The sequence below is a fragment of the Gavialis gangeticus genome, unplaced genomic scaffold (genome assembly GCF_001723915.1).
Source record: "Gavialis gangeticus isolate Ggan-Ray unplaced genomic scaffold, GavGan_comp1, whole genome shotgun sequence".
Lineage (NCBI taxonomy): Eukaryota > Metazoa > Chordata > Crocodylia > Gavialidae > Gavialis > Gavialis gangeticus.
The window spans coordinates 19292204-19301787 of record NW_017729001.1 but is presented as its reverse complement, the minus strand read 5'-3'; the positions used below and the strand labels follow the sequence as shown (position 1 = coordinate 19301787).

Sequence of the window (9584 nt, the reverse complement as noted above, 5' to 3'; positions counted from 1 at the left end):
TTTTTTTTTTTTTTCCCTTGCGTTGTCAAATGAGGCGGTTCTTCACTCCTTCACAAGGAGCAATGCTCTACTCAAAAAGGCCTGACTTGATTTATTAGCTAAAGAAATATATTGTGTAAAAGGCTGGAAGGCTTTACATGTCCTTGCACAGAGCTGAAGTGCTACTTGGGAGCTTGCAATCACGGGTTTCATTAAACTGGAGCAATACACTAGGAAATGCAAAAATTCTTTATGAATAAAAAGGACAAGCTCTTTCCGCCTGGCTTGACAAGATATACTGCTACCCCCTCCCATCTGCACTGAAACATTGAAGATATAGCCTAAGAAGGTGGTTCTGCATCTTCTGTAATTATTGTGGCAAGTGAACAATTCAGCACTAGTTTTAACAAACTCATCCATAAAGATTATACCACTGAAATCATCTTCATGTTTTCTCAGCACTCTGTTTAAGAATAGAGCAGGAGAAGCAAAGGTGAAATTGGAAAGCAGAGAGGACTAGAATGCTTTTCAAGATACATGGTTTGAATGCAGACTTTTGCCAGGAGCAAGACAAATTGGACTTGGTTGCAAAGCAATAGGAATCTGACATAATTAACTCCTTTCCCCCCTGTACTTTTGAACATCAGAGTAGCTGTTAAATATGGTTTTCCTCAGATAGTCTTCCAGATACTAAAGGAGGCAATGTTTTTTCTATATCCTTATATCTAAAAAAAAAAAAAAAAAGCTAGAGGGACTGACCTGGATATGACAATATTTGGAAGGTTTACTTTTCATTCGACTGGAGGCACCCCTCAGAAAATGCTAGCTCTTCATTTTCACTTGTTTTTTTGAGTACAGAAAACAAATAGAGCAATTCTTCTGTTCCAAAGAACTCGGATATAATGAATTGCATTCTCCTGGACCATTGAGCCTCTTAGAGATCAAAATCTGTTTTTATCCTAGGAGCAAAGCCCTGCCATTAATGCTCCTGGGCTTGTCTGTTTGCTCCTCATCTGCCTCCTCTATACTCCCCTTTTTCTTGCTTACCAAACGTCCACATACGCTCTCATTACAGGCCACTAATAATTCACTTCCATGAAGTGGAAGAGTTCAGAGGAGTGTGATATATTAATGATATATTACAAAGGCATTGCTAACGCTGGGCAAAGATAGCAGGAATCCAGAGATCTTGCATTCAGAGCCAGACGTTGCCCTCAACCACTGAATGTCATGCGTTCCTTTCCCCACCAGCCCTTTTGGAAATCAAGGGTAACCATGCACCTGCTCTGTAAGTCCATGGCAGTTACCTTATAGGTACGTAATCATAATGGATGCTTGTTCCCTGCAGGTTGTGTATTACTTTTCAGTTCAGCTAAAGAACTGAAAAGAAAGGAGCTTCTAAAGAAATGGTGGGCTTTACACTCTGTATGGCAAATTATTACATATTTCTTTCATGATTTCAGTTGTCAAAGATACTTCTCAGCCTAAATGCTTCCAAACCGCTTTGTCAATTACTTTTCTTTTGGCGTTAATGCAGAATTATTTTCAGCTCCCTTTCCAAAGGCTCCTGTACTCTTCTGACCTTTCCTTGAGTTGCTAAGTATATGAACCTCAGGGGAATATGAATCCTGTGACCAGCATGTCCAAAAGTCCTGTTTCAGGTGATATTTGTATTTGTGACTGGAAAATAAATTGTTTACATACAGGTCAAGTTTAAATTTCAAATGCTTATGGAAAAGTCAGATTGTTTTAGTCCAATTCCTCCATCCCTTTCTAAATGCAAACTTGCTCCCTGGAGTATAGTGAATTTGTGATCTAGCTTATAATGGTCCAAGAGGAGAGGATCCACCATTTCTTTAGGGCAGTGGTTCTCAACCAGGATGCCATGTCACCCTGGGCTACCCTGAGATCCTTTCAAGGGTGCCCCAGGATACATTCACACTGTATGGTGTGCAAACATGATTTACAAGATAAAACCAGAGATTTCAATTAGGATTCAATAGCATTAAAAATCATTCCGACCTGTTGTGGGCTTTCGGAGTTCAATGCAAAAGAAAAACCACTCTATTAGTTTTCTGTACTCAAAAGACAAATGAAAACTAAGATAACAAGTGAAAAAACAACAAGTTGCCTACTCTTATAATTTTTACCAGGTGGACACTTTCCTTGAGATAGATATATATAGATATATATTTTTTAAAGTATATGCTCACCCACATAGTGCCCATAAAGATTCTCCTTCCTTCTTAGTGCTTATATAATTCAAATGTTTCTGTTTCTTGGTATCACTTCCCTGAAATATGTGGACTTGGTTATTCTATCCCCACTTAGTTCTGTTTGGACCAGACAGACATGTTTAGTCCTTTCTGTGTCTGCTCATCTGTAAATCACTCTAGCCCTTTATTATTTTTGTTACTGTTTTCTTGGGTCTCTCGAGTTTAGTGACATCTTTCTAGGACCAGGAAGTCTGTCTTTGACTCTGGTCTAAGATCTCATATGTTCTGTGGAGGATTATATAATGCAATAGGGTACCTCTACCACTAACATGCACACACATCTTTTGTGTTTTGATAATGACGTCTTGCTGAATTAGGTGAGAACGGAGCTTTCTTTGCTGAATTAGGTGAGAAGGAGCTTTCTTTCCTCTCCTCCCCCCTCCCAATTTTCACCTTATTCCCACTGACTGCCACAGAATCTCTTAACATCATTTCTTTTCTGGGAGAGCCTCTCACTGCTATGCTTGTGTGGCTCTCCTCCTTGCTCCTGATTGCCTCTGGCTGTTTAGCCAGATGGTAGATGTACTGACATCTGGTGACTTCTTCTCCCCTGTGATATACCTGTCCTCTCTTGGCTCAGAGCCTAGTCACCCTAATTCTGTCTCAGGCCTGCTCACAGGTGGCACAGTGCCAAATAGCTTTATCTGTCTCTTTTTTTTAAAATCCATCCCTTGCCATACCTGAACTGTAATCACTGCATACAGTTTGTGATAGTTTTATGTTCTGGGAGTGTTTTTACTTTGCTTCTTTGCATTTTTGGAGGTAGGAAGGTTGGAAAGAGAGGGAAGGTTGTCCTTGCAATATCTTGCTATGTCTTCTAATTACATCTTAGGGCTGAGAACAGATAGTAAGAGGAGGTAAAGCTAATAGAATAGAAGTTGTGTGTTCTGTATGAAGCTTTCTGTGCATTCAAAGGATTTTATTGTAAGATTGCATTATATTAAGATGTGGTGCCAACAATGCCAACTAGAAAAGCGAAAGTTTTTTTAGGTGAAGGGTGTTCTGACACTACTGCAACAAGGGTGTAATGATGGACCTTTTGTTATGAAAGGGCTGTTGGGAGGTTTGCCACTTAAATTAATTCAAAGTCAGCAGGAAATGACTTGAAAATTTTAACACAGTGAAATAATTTCATACCATGCCTCATTTATCAAACCTCTGGTTTTGTCTTGGATAGCCGAGGTGGTGTTTCTTTCTGGGAACTAATTGTAGATGAAAAATACGTTGGAATCAAAACAAAGTATAGGCACTGCATGGGCATCAGCACAGTGTGGTGTTCCTAAGCTGATCAGGGACATACAAAGCTTTATCGCCTCAGGAAGAGATCTGTTAAATGCAACATAGCTCAAACAGAAAAGAAATGGCTATTTTTGTCCTAAATTGCTGAAGTCCTTTAGATGTCTAGATATTGCATCCCTCTGTCTGATAGGAAAGACTGTGACTTTTCATCTTCACAAAGGTTTTCCAGAGATTTGAGAATAGTTTCCCCAAGCAGCTTGTTAAGTTTTAAGCAGTAGAAGTAGGTAGTTATTGTATAGAAGGGCTGTAATGTTCATTTCTGGGGGAAAAATAGTGGATGTTCCTTGGAGAGAGATGGCTGCCTTATGTTTCTCCCTGGCTGTGATTTCTACTATAGACCCAGGTATTTCTATAAGTTAGAGGACTTTTGACATTATTAGATTAAAAAAAAAAAGACTTTTCCAAAGTACTTGGAAATGATGGAAAAGTCTTGGGGCTGTAGAGTTGAAAAGCAGGCTCACAGCCTAAACTGGAAAGTGCATAACAATGACTTTTCCTCTGTCTGTATTGTTAGCTTGCTTATGGCATGTGTATCGTGGGCGGCTGTTATTCTCACAGCGTGTTAGGATGTCACACCAACATTCTGGATGATTGTACTCTGTCCTGTCTGTTTCTCGGGTGGTACAACAGCTTGTGAGAATCCAAACAGAACGAGAGAGCTAGTCATACGGTGTTTCCTTAGTTCATTCCAGATCAGGTTTAACAACTTTTTATATGCCTTTGTTGTTATAAAAATATGGGCTGTTTGATTTCCTCAATGATGAGATTTGGATAATATTCGTAGGTAACACATAACACGCATTAAAGCCTGACTTATTATTGACTTTTGCGTTGCAATATAGAGATGGGGGGGCCTGACCAGCCATTAGATTCTAGCCAGCATCATAGATCTACATTACAGATGCATAAACAATGCATTTTGGAGACTAGGACCTACCATAATAGGAGCTGTGCTGTTTCTGTTTTGCACATCAGAGGATGTGGCACCTCTTGTTGTATCAGATAAGAATGCTCCAGGTTTTTGAGTTGTTGACAAATCAAAGAACCAGTAGCAACCATCATTATACATGGCCAAGAAAGATTAGCTACTCAAGTCCAATAGCATTTATAGATCTGGGATATTAAGGCTGCTTTGTTTCTACTACCCATATATAATGCTCAAAAAGAAAGCATGTAGGGATTATGGGGAATTTCTAGCACTTGAAGATCTTATCTTTGCTAATTTAGTGTGTTTTACTTGAATCTCTTACCCCCTCCAAAATCATAGCATCAGTTTACTATAAATATTGTTTAAGTAACCAATATTGAGTTGACTCCTACCATTGCTGTCTTCTCTTCGAAATCCCTTTGTCAATTGATGACTAAAATTATAGCATTTAGAGGGAGGGAAATTGTCCAGAGTCATCAACATTATCTCTTCAATCTTAAGAATACCAGAGTCTTATCGCTCAGGCAGTTGTTGAGCAATTCACTACTCCATCTCTATACAAGAGGAAACAAAACAGCTGGGTGCCTATGTGAGGAACATTCATTATAATGCCAAAGTAATTAAGAGGTGCTTTTAAATAACAACTTTGCTGATCTTTCAGATGTTCCTTAAGTAGAATGCCTACTAAAGATGTAGTGTACAGTATACATTCTTATCAACATCGGCTAATCACTATCCTGTAAATCATAAACTTTTAAAGAAGGATTAGTGATTGGTGAATGGGGAAGTTCTTTGTCAAGAGGTTGTGTTGGTTGTTGCTGTGTGGTCTAAGGATATAGGCAGACAAGGTGTTAAGAGGTAGGTAGTATGAAGATAGGGAAGTAACCTTCAAGATCATCTTAATCAAGAAGAGGACTAATAAGACTTAGAGATTTGCACCATGTCAGTCAGCAGTGCTTAGATATTTCTTAACCAGTAAGAATTGCAGTGCTTACCAAACATGCTACACACTACCAGACCCTTGATTTTCAATGCTGTCTCTGACTACATCTCCTCCCTTAGCTCTGTTTCATGAATTTAATAACTGAGAAGTATGATTGAGATCTCATTTTGCCAAAAGAGAACCTGGAAATAATGTCTGCTCATTAGAAGTACTTTGTTTGTTTAGTAAGTAAGTGCTTCTAACTCACAAGATTATTGCATATGACTGCAGATGATTCCCAGTGAAGCTGTTAGTTCTGGTTTGTCAAATGGATCCTTAGCTAAATGTCTCACTTAATTTAGGATTCAATGTATTGCTGGCTTTGTGATGTTTGCCTGATTCCTTTTTCCCCCCAAGCCGTACAGAGGGTTAGAGGGTTCTCCCTTTTGTCTCCTGAATCTCCCTGTGTTTAGGGCACATCATGCAGACATGGTTAAGCTCTGTCTTCTACAGTGAAGGAAAGATGGAAGGGCTTTTTACTCCATCCCAGCATCTAATTTGGTGTAACACTGTAATCCAGTCAGTAAGAGCCAAATTCCAATCAGCTTTCATTTTAACGAACGCCGTTCTGAAACCAGCATTTTCCAGCTTAGCTCATCTGGCAACGATCTCGTACCCCCATCAATGTGGAAAAGGTAAATAATATTTTTTCCAGAAGTGACAGATTGTCTGTGCATTTGTATCTGGTCAGAATCGGGTACGTCAGGAAGCTAGCATGCCTGCAAAGTATGGACAAACAATATCTAAAGTATTTATGCCCTGGGCCTTGGCTACCTTAACATTTTCAATCAGGGATACTGACAGTTCAAGTACAATACAGCCAAGTGCACTGTCTAATAAGGTTGTATAATTTTGATATAACAGCCTAGCTCTGTTGTACTATTAAAGCTTTAAAATATTAATGCTCGTTAATGGTGTCACTCAGCCATTTTATATGATTAGTTTTAAGTCTCTCTTGGGTAGGCAAGAAGGGGAATTTTTAATGAAATGTTCCCTGCTCATCTGACCTGCTGTATTACTGCATGAATGCCATTTTTATGAGGCAGGTTTATGACGTTCATTACTCTGCTCCTTGAGCCACTTCATGGCTGCTGTAATTTTTAAAGAAGAGATAAAAATAAGTCAGTTCTTTCTTTGCAGTCAAGAAGCACTGCATTTTGGCTTTGACCTTTAAGCTGTCATGCACGAATTAATCACATTTCTTCTGGAGATTGTTTTAGACTTAATACTGGCTGTGGACTGATTAGCTTGCTTGCCTTACTGGTTACATCTTAAGGAGGTTTGTCAATGATAACAAAAGCCACTAATTCTCCATTTCTGTACTGCCAACTGTGTGCCCGTGTATGTATAAGCACAAACATATATGAATGTGATGTTTAAATGTACTGTGTATTTGGGTGTTCTTAATCCCAAAACTAGATGGTAGATAATCATTTTGCTTAGTTTCCACAATGGTTAAGTAACTTGACCGAGGTTATAAGCTGATTCAGTTACAAAGCTAAGAACAGAATCCGCAACTCTTAGCTCCTGGTCTTGTGCCTCTAACTAGAAAAGTTTCCACGCTAGCAAGGGTTATATGAAAATGCAGGCCCTTGTAGTACAACCGTTTGCAAGTGGAAGACTATTGTACTGTTAGCTATCCATAAATTGATGCAGTGAATTTAACTGCAAACAGCAGTTTTGTTACAGAAGTTTGTCAGAACAGTAGCTAGCATGCATGGAACTACGGCTGTTATTAGCACAAGGTTTTTGACCTTTGATAAGCAAATCTAGAGGGAACACTACAGCTAGGTTACCCAAGATTGGCAGAGACAGGGCATTTCATGATTCAATGATCATTTAAAGAAAGTGCTTGAAGCAGAAAAAAAGAATTAATGCCCTTTTCAGAACCTCAGGATGAGGTGGGGGAAAGGCTCTGCTCAGGAGGTACAAAGAGATGAGGAAAGGAGGAACAAGGTAAGTGAGAAATTCAGAGCTCTAGGGAACCTTTTGAGCTCTGTAAAAAGTTGTCAGAGCACTCTGGGAAGCGCTGGAGATTCTGGGCATTCCCTGGACCTGACATTTCACAGACCTAGATTAGCACCTTACACCTTAGCCCCTGCTCTGCTCCTTATGGAGTAAGGATCATGGTACAGCACACACCATTTATAAAGGGCGTTAGGTAGGAGTGGATTTTTTGTCTCAATAGAGCTAATTACTTTTAGCCAATTGGGTGAGGACCATAGCTGCCTCCATAATCAGCTGCCTGGAGGAGCCCAGAAGTTAGCTTATTGATGACCTTCATGCTACTAGGCTCCAGGGAGTTGCATTAAGTCAAATATTAGGAAAAACTTTCTCACTAGGAGAGTAGTAAAACAGTGGAACAGGTTACCCTGAGAGGTGGTAGGATCTTCATCCTTGGAGGATTTTAAGCCCTGAGTAAACAAAGCCTTGGCTGGGATGATCTAGTTGGGGATGGTTTTGCTTTGCGCAGGGGGTTGGACTAGATGTGACCTCCTGAGATCCCTTCCAACCCTCATTTTCTGTGATTCTATGAGTCAAAGAACTAGTGAGGGGTATAAAGCAAACTTAGTTTTGTATGTGTGAAGCTGGGTCAGTGCCGTTTATAGAGGTGGGCAAACTCATTGAAATTAGGGCAGCGGTTCCCAATCTGTGGTACAGGTACCACCAGTGGTATGCAGACAACCTCTCTGTGGTATGCGTTAACAGATTTATTATCATTACTTTCTATGACAAAAATTTGCTGGTGGTGCTTAAGGTTGAACGGAAAAGTTTGCTGGTGGTACTTAAGGTTGTATGATTTTAAATTGGCAGTGCGCAATCGGTCAGAGTTTGGGAACCACTGAATTAGGGTATAAAAGAAAACATCCGGCATTCTCATGGGAGCAGATAATGTGCCTGTTTCTTAGCGGTTCTTATCAGCGCTGGCATTTGTTCCAAGATCTGCTCACACAATTATGCTCTCAACCTCCTCCTGGACCCTACTCACAGAGCAGACAATACTCCTGCCATATGTGTGACACTGTAGGTATCATGGCAAGCTTTCAGATACACTAATAGCAGAATAAGTATGATAAAAGAACCCAAATGAGTATAATTAAAGAACTTACATGTGGATGTAATGTGACATCCAAACAAGGTGCCATAGCTGGGAAATGTACAGAGACTAAAGCAAGCAAAACGGCAGGAAAAGGACTTCTTTTTACCCAGGGTTCTTAGATGATAAAATAAATGATGACAGCAGAGTCAAAGTGTTTTGTACCTTTGGCAAGAAGAACCATGTAACAAAAATAAAACTGTATCATATGAATTATGTATATACTTTATTAGTTGATGCTTGTGTGACAACAAAAAGCAAAGACACCTAATTCCAGCTTTTGAAATTTCTATTCACAGTTTATTGGATATACTTTTCACCTTAATCTTTGTTCTCATGTTACTTTCTACAGACTTCTTTCTCCCTCCTTGCTGTCCTGCCCCCTCCATGCCAGAATATGGTACCACGCCATATGTCTACCATCTCCATGCTTTAAATACGTATAGCTGCAATACAGTAGCTGAAATGATTCTTACATATTTAAGAACCTCGGATTTTATTTGTGATCATTTCTTACGTAAAGCTGCAGCGTGTTATTACAGCACGTGGAATCAATCCTGTAAAATATAAGCCTCCAAAATAGTGTATTTTAAAATGCTACTTGAAGAACCTGTGTTTTATAAAGTGCATACAGCAGCATTTACTAAATGACAGGTACTAACTATGCTCCTCTTCTCTTCAATTCACCTTGTTAATATGATTATCTGACTGTTTCAACAGAGCACCATTTGAAGAACAGATTATATATTGAGTAGTTTTAATAATAAGACATGATAAATGAGCAGCTCATTCCCGCCTCCCCTAAATTTCATATGAACTGTGTGACATTTTGTCAAGAACATCTTTTAAGTGGGGGAGGGAGGGAGGGGATCAGCACCGAGAATGAGAGTCTCCATTTGTATTCAGTAAAACATTCTGACTTTCTCTTTTCCCATTTGCTTTGTGGGGCTGGGCGACAATTTCCAGTTTTCAAGCACTTTAACTATTAATAAATCCTGAAGCCCACCCCTCTGAACACAGTAC

At 39.5% G+C, this 9584-nt stretch overlaps 1 protein-coding gene and 1 long non-coding RNA gene across 16 annotated transcripts in view; both read left to right on the top strand.

Moving 5' to 3' along the window:
* LOC109290474 overlaps window positions 1–8389 on the top strand; it is an 11640-nt gene extending 3251 nt beyond the window's left edge. Inside the window, exons 2-3 of the long non-coding RNA XR_002095605.1 lie at window positions 7014–7017; window positions 8237–8389. This is a non-coding gene — a long non-coding RNA (uncharacterized LOC109290474). The remainder of the gene's footprint in view (window positions 1–7013; window positions 7018–8236) is intronic.
* FBRSL1 (fibrosin like 1) overlaps window positions 1–9584 on the top strand; it is an 838232-nt gene that overhangs the window by 439094 nt on the left and 389554 nt on the right. The gene's annotated exons all lie outside the window — the stretch shown is intronic.